The sequence below is a fragment of the Mchenga conophoros genome, linkage group LG3 (genome assembly GCF_057382185.1).
Source record: "Mchenga conophoros isolate Kocher_MC1m ecotype Shallow Benthic linkage group LG3, M_conophoros_male_GT1.1, whole genome shotgun sequence".
Lineage (NCBI taxonomy): Eukaryota > Metazoa > Chordata > Actinopteri > Cichliformes > Cichlidae > Mchenga > Mchenga conophoros.
The window spans coordinates 76,836,747-76,850,535 of NC_140528.1; the positions used below are offsets into that span (position 1 = coordinate 76,836,747).

The following is a 13,789-nucleotide window of genomic DNA, read 5'->3' on the forward strand; positions in this document are numbered from 1 at the left end:
TCAGGAGCTCCTGCGATGCTCTTACTCTGCGGGAGAAAACCAAAAACCAAAAGTAGCAAACATGGAGCGATATGACTCGTTTAGATTTTGGGAAACGTGCATCGACAGGTACAGTGTCCTTTTCCCCGCGTCTTTAAAGCTGCCAACTCTGCCTCAGCTTTCATACGAACAGATGAAGTTGAAGATCTTGAAGAAGTTTTGTGGCTTTCAACATTTGAAACTGCAAGAAACTCCATTCCGGGTTTCTCTGAGGCGTGGGCTTTCATCATCAGAGTTCATCCTTTAACCTATAACAATTAGAATATTCTCAAGTATGATCAACGGTTAATTACAGCACCGGCCGGAGTACCGGGAGCAGTTTGGAAGAACAAAAAGACGCGGAGACTGTTCTAAATTGTCATCCCAAACTAACTCAAAGTTTATTCTTTGTGCAGCAGTTTTTATAGGCAGACAACAAGTTTCAGTTCAGACCCTGCCCACTGGGTGGGGTGGTGTCCTTCGACAGTTGGAATCCTTTGTTCAGCTAGGGCAATAAAGATGCACTCACAAGGCCTATAAATCTTATACAGAGGTCTCCTACATCCGTGAGTTCTGACACAACCCAGATGGTCTTCACATAAACATCTTCTGCAAGGGAGTGATAAGTAAAAGAGTGATTTGTTGGTGTTTTCCCTCCAACCTTAGTATCTACTTTCACACCATAAAATCTTCAGTTGACACAGCAAGAGGAGATGAGGTTAAAACAAAGGGCATTGCAGAAACAGGGTCCTTTGTATAATATCATCAAAAACAATACTCAGTAAATGCTACCATGGTATCAAAATATCACAACAGAAACACTATCACTTGGCTTGATATCATCCTCCACTTCTGTCTCAGTATTTGATGCAACATTGTTTTCCAATAAATTGATTTGCTTTGGACAAACAGCAGGATTTTGTTCTCTTTGATTTATCCAGTTCTGAATTTCATTTAAAAACACATTTGTGTATTTCATGATACTTGAAAAGCATTCCTCTTGTTTTATTACTTCCTCTGGCACCAAAGACAACACCTCAACATGTGAACTTGAAGCCTTTTCGCACAGTGCCTTTAAATCCACCAAATACTGCTTAATTTGAGAAAGATTTTCATTGTGTTGCATGAGCGCTTTCATTTTTTGTATTAGTCCTTTCATTTTATTAACATATATTTTGCATTCATTTTGTGATTTTTCGATTTTATTCAACAATGCCTTTCCAGTCATTTTTCTTTCTCTCTTTTCCCCCAAATCATTAGAGGAACAATCATCATCACCTGTTTGACTCATGATTTTCCCGTTTGTTTGTTCGATTTTTTATTTATTTATTTATTTTAATCTTCAGTGATCATCCATTAAAACATATATCCACTGGAAGCCACAATAGACTTTGACCATAAAATCCTTTCAACGTAACGGCACTTTAATTGTCCATTTGAACATCATCCAAGCAGCATAATTAATAAGACGCAGCGCAGTCATCAATCCAAGAGCGCAGCCAAAAACATTGCACATTTAACCAACATTCATTCCATTCAGTGTCTCCTCTTAAAACATCTCAGCGCTAATGCAATGTCGCTTCCTTTTCCACAACCAGACATGCACAGGTATTCTTACCTGCGCTCCTCAGAATTGCGTCAGGTGTGTCGGTGCTGCTGGGCTCACTCATTCAGATGCGCTGCACTTACTTGGCGTCTTTCAGGTTCCTTGATCTGATTTCTTTGATCCTGCTTGTGGCTGGCTTCTCCAGAATGCCGTTTTTTGTTGACTAAAGATGTAGCGACTTCCACAGTCGCTAGAGGCCGGGGATGGAGCCTGCCTATTTGCCTGACGCGCTGTCAACTTTACGCAATAATGCGAGAGGAGGAACTGTTTGCTTGTTTATTAAAGTGCTTTGAGAGTTTACAGAGTAATGTCATCGGCTCCTGATTCAGACTCTTAATGGGGACATTTCATTTTCCAGCAGGAAGCTTTTTGTTATAGCCTTTAGATCAGGGGTCGGCAACCTGCGGCTCCGGAGCCTCATGCGGCTCTTTAGTCCTTATAGTGCGGCTCTGCGTGGTTTGGGAAAATAAATTAGTAATTAGCTGAAGTGTATTTTATTTATGCCAGTTCTTTTTTTTTTTTACTTGTAGTTCTAAATTGGAAGATTATTGTGATTTTGCAATATACAAATAAAATTATATTTTGTTATTTTTTCATCGCTCAAAATAAGCATCACACTCGCGGAAGCCGGTGTACCCGGCGAAACGCCGTGCATTTATCGAGCCTTTCAACCCCAGATAGGCCAATTATGGCTCTTTGGGTCTTAAAGGTTGTTGACCCCTGCTTTAGATGAACAGAGTTTTTTAATTAAATACATACTCTTTAATAAATGTTCTCTTTTATAAAAAGTAGGATAATTAAAAAAACTTTTATTATACCTCTATTAGAAAAAAAACTGTCTTGTTTTCTGTCGTCTGTTATGTAATATTAGGGATGTTTGTGACAATTAATTTCTTTATCGGCTGGACTAACCAATAGTCCACAACTAGGAAACACTGAAATTTTAAGTTAAGTTTGAAAACAGTTTAAAAAAAACACCCCATTCCAAAACGTCTTGTGACAATCTCATTGGAGTGATGATGTCATAGAACGTCATAAGTCCTTTGATGTTTTTCCTTAAATAGGGGTGAGAAACAGCAAGATTTAGTTCGTTTCAGCAGCATCTGTGTTTGCAGCATACAAAACGTTCACCACAGAAACATTTGGAAAGCTCTTCAAAGTCATCGTATAGAAACTCCAACATGTTTCCAAGAAAAAAACAACCAATTCAAAAAGATTACGCCGCCTCTCCTTCCTGGAGTGGCCGGCCGATTTCCCCAAATGGCGTCTCATCCTCCCAAAGGGCATTAGAGGAGAGTAGGAAGGAAAACTACCTTCTCCAGAAAAAAATGCAACAAATTGAAGAAGAAAAACTTCAACTGGAGGACAAGTGTAGACGAATGGAAGCCCAAAATAAAGAGCTGGAAGAAAGACAACAGCGCCAGCCGGACATAAACATTATTAATGAGGGCTGGGGAATCAAGTTTGCTCAGGCCCGAGAGCAGATTGTGCACCTCAATAAAGAAAACAGGCAAAAGCGCGCAGAACTAAAAGAAATGACCAACCAGCTCCAAGACAAGAAAACGATGACTGATAAGATACAGCGGGATCTCCAACACATGGACCGAAAAAATTGGCTCCTCCAAAGACAGCTCCATGAAGCTGTGGAAGAAAAGAATAAATTCCTCCAACAGAAGGAAGAGCAGGACAAAAAGCAACAAGACATGCAGCACAAACTGAAGAGCATGCAGGAAAAATACCGCATGCTGAGAGAAAGCCTGGATGAAACACTGCGCCAAAATAAAGACCTTCTTCAACAGAAAGAGCAACAGCAGGAAAGACTGAAAGAAGGAAAACGCATCGTCCAGGACTTTCAGTCTAAAAATCTAAAACTGCAAGAGTTTTGTAATCAGCTGAAGGACAAAGCAACTAAAGTGGAAGAAGAAAGGGACAAACTGGAGAAACGGTGCTCACAGATGCAGAAAAGGATCGATCAGATAGCGAGAAACAACTCCGAGCTCGTTAAGGGGCGTTTGGTGGAATTCAATAACTTGAAGAGTGAACACACTCAAATGCAGTCACAAAAACAACAAGAAGACAAAATACATGAAGACAAAAATCAAGAAATCAAGAAAAGAAAGAAGCAGTTAAAAGACAAGCACAAAGAGGTCCAACAGAGAAATGCAGACATGCACAAGGACAAGCTGATACAGGAGGCAACATCCAAACAACTCAAAGACAAGCTTGAAGAACAACAAGCAGCATTGGAAGAGGTGGAACAAAGATGTGAGAAACTTGAAGAAAAAAAACGCAGAAACCATCGACGAGCTGAGAAATCTCATCCTGCAGAAAAAAGCGCTCGTGGAAAAGTGCATGAAAAAAAAGAAAAAATGGTTCCACTTGTTCCAGAGGAGAGACGCTACTGCTTCCTCACCTGATGTAGCCTCGTCTTGCTCCACCTCTGTTAACCCCCCCAACCAGTCCCGGCAGTTGACTGTCCCCTCCTGAGCCTGGTTCTGCCGGAGGTTTCTGCCCGTTTAAAGGCAGTTTTTCCTCCCCACTGTCGCCAAGTGCTTGCTCAGAGGGGATTGTTGGGGTTTTCTCTCCTAACTTCTTTCCTTATTTCTTCATTTTACCTTGTTTCTTCATTTACTTGTTTAACTTCTTTCATTATTACTTCATTTTACCTTGTTTCTTCATTTACTTGTTTAACTTCTTTCATTATTACTTCATTTTACCTTGTTTCTTCATTTACTTGTTTAACTTCTTTCATTATTACTTCATTTTACCTTGTTTCTTCATTTACTTGTTTAACTTCTTTCATTATTACTTCATTTTACCTTGTTTCTTCATTTACTTGTTTAACTTCTTTCATTATTTCTTCATTTTACCTTTTTTCTTCATTTACTTGTTTAACTTCTTTCATTATTACTTCATTTTACCTTGTTTCTTCATTTACTTGTTTAACTTCTTTCATTATTACTTCATTTTACCTTGTTTCTTCATTTACTTGTTTAACTTCTTTCATTATTACTTCATTTTACCTTGTTTCTTCATTTACTTGTTTAACTTCTTTCATTATTACTTCATTTTACCTTGTTTCTTCATTTACTTGTTTAACTTCTTTCATTATTACTTCATTTTACCTTGTTTCTTCATTTACTTGTTTAACTTCTTTCATTATTACTTCATTTTACCTTGTTTCTTCTTTTACTTGTTTAACTTCTTTCATTATTACTTCATTTTACCTTGTTTCTTCATTTACTTGTTCAACTTCTTTCATTATTACTTCATTTTACCTTGTTTCTTCATTTACTTGTTTAACTTCTTTCATTATTACTTCATTTTACCTTGTTTCTTCATTTACTTGTTCAACTTCTTTCATTATTACTTCATTTTACCTTGTTTCTTCTTTTACTTGTTTAACTGCTTTCATTATTACTTCATTTTACCTTGTTTCTTCATTTACTTGTTTAACTTCTTTCATTATTACTTCATTTTACCTTGTTTCTTCATTTACTTGTTCAACTTCTTTCATTATTACTTCATTTTACCTTGTTTCTTCTTTTACTTGTTTAACTTCTTTCATTATTACTTCATTTTACCTTGTTTCTTCTTTTACTTGTTTAACTTCTTTCATTATTACTTCATTTTACCTTGTTTCTTCATTTACTTGTTTAACTGCTTTCATTATTACTTCATTTTACCTTGTTTCTTCATTTACTTGTTCAACTTCTTTCATTATTACTTCATTTTACCTTGTTTCTTCTTTTACTTGTTTAACTGCTTTCATTATTACTTCATTTTACCTTGTTTCTTCATTTACTTGTTTAACTTCTTTCATTATTACTTCATTTTACCTTGTTTCTTCATTTACTTGTTTAACTTCTTTCATTATTACTTCATTTTACCTTGTTTCTTCTTTTACTTCTTTAACTTCTTTCATTATTACTTCATTTTACCTTGTTTCTTCTTTTACTTGTTTAACTTCTTTCATTATTACTTCATTTTACCTTGTTTCTTCTTTTACTTGTTTAACTTCTTTCCTTACTTCTTCATTTTACCTTGTTTCTTCCTTTACTTGCTTGTTATTCTTATCTAAATAATAAACCAATTAAATTTATCCTTTGAGTATTTTTCATCTCATCTTTACAGAATCTTTCCAAAACATTTTCAAACGTTCAGATCTGTCTTTTATTTTCTTCTTGAAACCTCATAAATGGTGAACTAAAAACCCGGATTATGGTTTGAAACATAGTTTCAGCTGAAACTGGCATAACATGCTGTGTGTGTGTGTGTGTGTGTGTGTGTGTGTGTGTGTGTGTGTGTGTGTGTGTGTGTGTGTGTGTGTGTGGAGAGAGAGAGAGCTCACAAAACTAGGTGGTGTTCTTCATTGTAATAGGAAAGGTAACATGGGTCCCCACCGTTTCTCAAAGACTTGTTTCTGTAGTCTGAGTATGTAATTTGTTCCATCAGACAGACATGGATCCATAGATTATATCTGGTTTTAACCATCTGATAGTTATGCATTTTAGGGCTGCAGTGAGTCATATATTTAGCAGGTAACTTTTGGCTTTGCAGTCAATATGTTCTGCAATCCTTCCCAACACTGCTACTGTAGGACTTAGTGGAATATTTACCTTGGAAAATGTCTTTGAGAGCATCAAATATCTGCCTCCAGAATACACAGAGTTTAGGGCAGAGCCACAATATATGAGTGTGGTTGGCAGAGTGTGTCCCACAGTTCCTCCAGCATGAACTCAGATGTGTTGGACCCATCTTAGCAGTTATTTCTGGTGTTCTGTAGAATCTGGTACATTAACGCCCCCTTTATTTTGGGCAAGTGCAGGATTTTGAGTCTAATTCTAGGCCGCTGTTTAGCCTACATGAAGTTAGAAATTCTTCAATACAGCTTGGACTCTCCACCATTTGACCCTTAGAACTGAAGAAGCTTCTCGGATGAGAGGTGAAACGTCTTCAAGTAACTCAAAGAAGTCCAGACGCTTTTCTTAGCAAGCTCCTTAGACTACGATGACCTGGATGACTGAGAACCTTCACAGACTTCTCCACACTTTAAATGCGCTCTAATGATGGGAACGTGTGGTAACATTTAGTCTTAACTGAAATAACATATTGCATCTATAAATGGGATTAAAATGTTTACCAAAGACTAACGTTTTTCATTCAGAACAAACAGCATATTTCAGGTTAGGGCTGCACAACTAGTCTGTCCAATATTAAAGTGACAGTTGTTTGTCACAATTATTCACAGATTGTTGTGGCAAAATGTGTTTTGATTGCACTGTCATGTCAGAATACTGCTTCCACCTTTACTTTGTGCTACACTCATGTTAATTAATCTTCATAAATTAATGTTTGCAAACACAAAGTATAAAGTTTTCCACTCTGCTATTTGTACCTGCACAATAGATGTGAATAAAACTCAAACCTATACGAGCTCCTTCTCTGTTTCCCTGCAACATTTTGTATAGATCTAACTTTTTGCCACATAAAGAACCTTCTGATGTGTTTACAGAAAATGTATTTGATAGTAGCTTATTTTGTAACTTTTAGTGGGCCTATGCAATGTTCCCTCTAAGCTGCGCACGTGCGCAATTGCGCACTGCTGGCACAGTCTCTGCGCACAGAAATTCTGCGTTGCGCACCAAAAAAATTCTAACCTGAATTGAAATTAAAATTAATACTTTAACAATTCTGTTTTGCAGTGTTAGTCAGTAAGTGACTGGCTGCTCCCATATGGGAACGATGCCACCTTATCCCATAGTCCAGCCAATAATGCGTGTATGCGCAGCCAATCAACGTTGTTGGCAGGCTATGACAGCGTCCTTATGTGCCGACACCAGTGTTTTAGCTGGCAAAGCGGCGTGGCTGATGTGGAGTGAAGCCATGTTAATGACAACGTGTACAACCATTGGAGATGTGAGCAGGACAGACGGAACAATTGACGGAAAAATTGGGGACTTTACACCAGTTTTTAAATTGTGTTGATAGACCACGTAAAACCAGAGTTGTGATAAAAACATCTGCAATGTTTTGTTTTCTTTCTGAATACTATCGTTGTTTATATTTACTGCAGGAAGAAACGGTAAAAACGGCGTTTTATAAGGAAAACACTCGAAAGCGCTCTCCACCTGTGAGCAAAAACAAACCCCACCCCCCTCTGCCTTTCCTATTCGTCCAAAAAAGTACCATGTCGGCCAATCAAAGAATGATATGGCAACGTGGCGTCTAGTTGTTAAGAAACGGGGGGAAGTTTTAGGAGTGATGGCGGTGCTTTGAGATGTGAGAGATTTGCAACGTTTAGCGCAAATCTTGTGTAGTTAGTCTGTTGTGTAGTCAATAGTTTTGTTGTGTGTGTCAGAACAATGAGGCGACTGCTGAATGTTACAGGTGTTACAGGAGTGATGCATCTCCTGCTGTCAGGCCTGCAGGTATCAGGCTGTTGTTCTTTTCCTTTATCTCATAGTGGACAGAAATTATTTTTTGGAGGGGAACAAATAATTTGTGTGGCATCAGATTTGATGCAGAACAGCTGATTGTTCTGTAAATAGTTTGAAATGTTTATTTAAAAACCCCTTGGCTGCATTTAAAAAAATAGCTGCAAAAAACTTTGTTTGCCAAACTGAGTTACTTTTTTGAAGAAGTAACTATATAATTAATTGCTCAGCATTGGTCATTATTTACTATATTTTGTAGACAGAGAGTTACAGGACTCTCTCCCAGACCACAGACTCATGATACAAGTCAGAGCTGTATAAAAGAAAAAAGAAAGTTGTGTTTTCGAAATTGGAGTTCAAGTTATTTTTACTTCCAATAGTGTTAACATACTGCACAGGTCATGAGCAAGATTTTTTTTTACATTTTCATGGTAAATGGGCTAAAGCAGTTAATTAAAAGTAGTCTAACATAAATGTAAACGCTGTAATTTGATTATTTTAATAAACCATGTAACTTGGATGGATTCGATGCCGGCGTGACCACAGTGCACACGTCTGATGTCGCTCATTGGTCCAAGGGATCGCTCAGGGAGTTTGTGTGTTCGCTCAGACACGTGAAAAATTAGAGGGAACATTGGGCCTCTGACATTCAGTACCCAGTTATTAAAATGTTAAGTGTAAATCATCCCCAGCCCACAATAGCAGCTGAATTTACTACGATTTCAGATCTTTTTACATGTCAATAAGAAACCACCGATGTGTAAAACAGGCTGACAACACAATGACGTAAACCACACTGCTGCAACTGTGCAGCTCTCAGGTTTGATCTATTGTTTCTCTCTGTTTTTATGACATTTTTCACTGTGGATTACAACAACATCAACATTAGAAAATGAAATACATTTATAGTAGGTGATCATTAATCACTATTATTGGCACTATTAAAGGGCTCCAAAAATCAAACTTTGCTTAGGGCACCACGGAGGGCCAACCCTTTTTACACTTCAACAATTGTACACAAAATACAATCATCCATCCTTCTATCTATTTATGTTCTTCCGCTTATATAATTCAGCATCACAGGGAAGCTGGATCCCAGTTGTTTTTCACAGAGGGCCAAGCAGTGGAGGGAGCTGCCGACCTCCCAGCAATACATGTAAAAGCTTTATTTTACACTGACTCTGGTCATCTTTATCTATCATAAAAATGTTCTTCATGATCTGAAACACGTAAGTGTGGCAAATATGCAAACAGCTAAGAAATCAGGATGGGCTAAATCGTTTCTTACTGCACTTCTGTTAGGCGACTGAATAAAAACACAAAGTCAGCAGTCTGGCTATGAATGTCTTTAATGTTTCCCAGATCAGAATCACAGCATACAGTGTATAATAACTTCTAAAGTAAACAGAAATATCATCACCTCATTTATTTATATAATTTTACTTTACTTTTTTTAATAATCATCTTTTTTTTATTCCATTATTTAACATTTTTCTTCATCTCAAGTCTCGAGTTTCTGAGTTCAACAAAGAAAGTAGAAACAAGACAACAGGTGCAGATTTGCAATGGACACCAAGCTGAGGGTTTCTCTGTGGGTGTCACTGTCTCTGTGCACGTTTGACACTGTGGACGTGACACAGGATCATCCAATCATGAAGTTTTGCTTTGCTGACAGTTTCTAAGTGTTGGAATAAAATAAATCCAGCAGTTATACCACAGAAAGGACAAAGTGTGGCTCTAACAGCTGTTGAACACACACAGACTGTGATGTTCTCCACACGTCACCCATCGCTCTGCACTTTTCCAGCATCCAACTGTTTTTCTGCTACATAACATCACTGCAGGAGAAAAACAACGGACAGACAGACAGCACAGTGTGACACGAGCAGGTCAGACCACCTGTGTGATCTCATGAGTCTGTGAGGATATGAGGCATCTTATGGTATCAAAGCCCTGGAGTCTGTCAAACATGGCTACATGTAAACACTGCTACATGTTAGGTGAGCTAACATTTAACTGACTGCACTTTTTTCTGTCTCAGTTTAGGTCATTTATGTCCTTACTGCGAATCACTGAAAGGCAAAGCTGGCTTTTATCGCTCTGATGTTACGCACATCATGCAGCACAGATTCATCTCTGATCACAAGACTCATATTTCAAAATAAAAGCGAGCTAAGGCTTGAAAAGAGGACGACGATTTTATGACAATCGCAGAGAAAAGAGCAACGAAAGGATTTAAAACTTGATGAAAATGTTTTTTCTCACTGGAAACTAGCAAATCCTAATAAACAGCATGACTGGCCCTCTGCTGTGAGGGGGCTTCAGTGGAGATGACTTCTGCTACAGCGACCTTCCTGCTACAGGATGGTCACATGATAACGATCAACGTTATGACAAAAATAAAATAAATGTTGAAGAAACAAAGACAAAACTGATCGGTGGTAAGGATGAACTCATTTGAAACCTCAAGCTAACGGCCATTTTTTTCTTCTCATTACAAACTGCACCTGTTGTCTTTTGTCATCACAAAATAAGCATATCATTCATTCACTCCAAAAAACCCCCAAAAAACAAAACATAAAATAAACAAGAAACTTAATATTTACAAATATTTTGTCTGTTTTTTTTCTTACACTTAAAAATGTACAGTTCTGATCTTCCAGATGTTTCGTCTCCATCCGTCTCCCAGTTTGGTATTTTCTTCTCTGTCCAGTGACCTCAGAGTGAGCGCTGAATGTGCCACAATGGCGCCCTCTAGTGTTAGCTTATAAAACAGACAAGGAGAAAGAACAGAGCCGAATGAAAGGACTCGTTTGTGTTCTCTCCTCTGCTGTAGCTGTGTGGTGCTGAGGTTAACTACACAACCCCTCGCCGCCTCCTTATACACAGGAGTGAGTACAAAAGGGTTCGTACGGACGCATCAGCCGGCCGTCCTTCTGCTCGACACTGTTAGCTGAAAGATGATCGGATCATCCTCTGTCCTGTATTTAAGGCTGAGAGTCTTTGTCCAGTCTCTTTTCCACAGCTACTGTCCACAGCACTGATCCACCTGCAGCACAGCCCCAGTCAGTTGTTTTATGATTTACATTGTGCACGTTTCCCTTCCAGTGAGCTTACAAAACCTCTGACAGGAGAAGTCAGGCATGTGTTTCCCCCACCTCCCCTTTTAGGCAGTAATAAAATAGAAAACAAACAATCAAACAGGCTAAAGCTAGAGCACAAGCAAAGACAGCACCGGTGACTAAGTTCTCCCATACTGGACGTACGCTACCACGTGGGCTCAAACAGCAGCACATCAGCTCAGTTTACATACTGTTGACATCTTCATCAGAGGATCAGCAGGGAGCGCTGCTGAGCTGCAGTCGTCTCCACCAGAGTGACGGAGTAGGAATCACAAACAGCACAAACCCACCGTGTTGTTTCTACCCTGTTCAGGAGATCTGAGCCCCCATCCCTTTTTTCATGTTGCAGCTCTGCACTGCAGGCCCTGAACGCCTCCCGGTTACCCTCAGTGTGCTTAGAGTTTAATTTACAACCGACGAGCTCACAGATCATCTGCAGGCAGGTGAACGAACCCTTAATGTGAGGATAATAGCAGAGCTGACCTGAGGTCAGAAATGGTCAGGAACGGTGTCGACACAGTGAAGTCAGGTGTCTGGGAATTTGTCTGATTATCAGATTGGGGGGGTCGGTGTTAAATAACAAAGGTGGTGTAGGATGGAGAGAGGAGGAGGGAGGGAGCAGTGATGATATGGAGGAAGGTGATTGGTTAAGCAGCAGGAAGGAGCTCATGCTGGAGTCTGAGTTTTTACTGTTGGCCTTTTTCTGCTTTTTGTTTATTGTTGTCTGACGCGGGCCCGTCTACGCTTGAGTGATGCAGATGTGATATCACACTCACACAGCGACTGCCGCTCCTACACACACACACACACACACACACACACACACACACACACGACATAAGGGGGTCAGACAGGAGCAGCATCAGTCTCTGCTCTGTTTTGTTAATAACGTAGAAAAATTATTTTGTACAATCAAGCTACATCGACGGACGCTTTACCTCACGTACCCTAAAATGAAAAAGTAGTGACAGTAAGATGAAGGCTGCACATGACACCATGACTGAGTTCACAGCTGTTGCTTTGATTCTAACGTTTAAGACTTTTGGCATCGACTCCGTTTTAATAAATGAGTGCTGGGAGGCGTCGTTTGACTTCAGGAGCTCCTGCGATGCTCTTACTCTGCGGGAGAAAACCAAAAACCAAAAGTAGCAAACATGGAGCGATATGACTCGTTTAGATTTTGGGAAACGTGCATCGACAGGTACAGTGTCCTTTTCCCCGCGTCTTTAAAGCTGCCAACTCTGCCTCAGCTTTCATACGAACAGATGAAGTTGAAGATCTTGAAGAAGTTTTGTGGCTTTCAACATTTGAAACTGCAAGAAACTCCATTCCGGGTTTCTCTGAGGCGTGGGCTTTCATCATCAGAGTTCATCCTTTAACCTATAACAATTAGAATATTCTCAAGTATGATCAACGGTTAATTACAGCACCGGCCGGAGTACCGGGAGCAGTTTGGAAGAACAAAAAGACGCGGAGACTGTTCTAAATTGTCATCCCAAACTAACTCAAAGTTTATTCTTTGTGCAGCAGTTTTTATAGGCAGACAACAAGTTTCAGTTCAGACCCTGCCCACTGGGTGGGGTGGTGTCCTTCGACAGTTGGAATCCTTTGTTCAGCAAGGGCAATAAAGATGCACTCACAAGGCCTATAAATCTTATACAGAGGTCTCCTACATCCGTGAGTTCTGACACAACCCAGATGGTCTTCACATAAACATCTTCTGCAAGGGAGTGATAAGTAAAAGAGTGATTTGTTGGTGTTTTCCCTCCAACCTTAGTATCTACTTTCACACCATAAAATCTTCAGTTGACACAGCAAGAGGAGATGAGGTTAAAACAAAGGGCATTGCAGAAACAGGGTCCTTTGTATAATATCATCAAAAACAATACTCAGTAAATGCTACCATGGTATCAAAATATCACAACAGAAACACTATCACTTGGCTTGATATCATCCTCCACTTCTGTCTCAGTATTTGATGCAACATTGTTTTCCAATAAATTGATTTGCTTTGGACAAACAGCAGGATTTTGTTCTCTTTGATTTATCCAGTTCTGAATTTCATTTAAAAACACATTTGTGTATTTCATGATACTTGAAAAGCATTCCTCTTGTTTTATTACTTCCTCTGGCACCAAAGACAACACCTCAACATGTGAACTTGAAGCCTTTTCGCACAGTGCCTTTAAATCCACCAAATACTGCTTAATTTGAGAAAGATTTTCATTGTGTTGCATGAGCGCTTTCATTTTTTGTATTAGTCCTTTCATTTTATTAACATATATTTTGCATTCATTTTGTGATTTTTCGATTTTATTCAACAATGCCTTTCCAGTCATTTTTCTTTCTCTCTTTTCCCCCAAATCATTAGAGGAACAATCATCATCACCTGTTTGACTCATGATTTTCCCGTTTGTTTGTTCGATTTTTTATTTATTTATTTATTTTAATCTTCAGTGATCATCCATTAAAACATATATCCACTGGAAGCCACAATAGACTTTGACCATAAAATCCTTTCAACGTAACGGCACTTTAATTGTCCATTTGAACATCATCCAAGCAGCATAATTAATAAGACGCAGCGCAGTCATCAATCCAAGAGC

General features: G+C 38.9%; 1 pseudogene; it reads left to right on the forward strand.

Moving 5' to 3' along the window:
* Positions 1-2,659: 2,659 nt before the first annotated feature.
* LOC146580552 (uncharacterized) lies at positions 2,660-4,285 on the forward strand (annotated as a pseudogene).
* Positions 4,286-13,789: the final 9,504 nt, after the last annotated feature.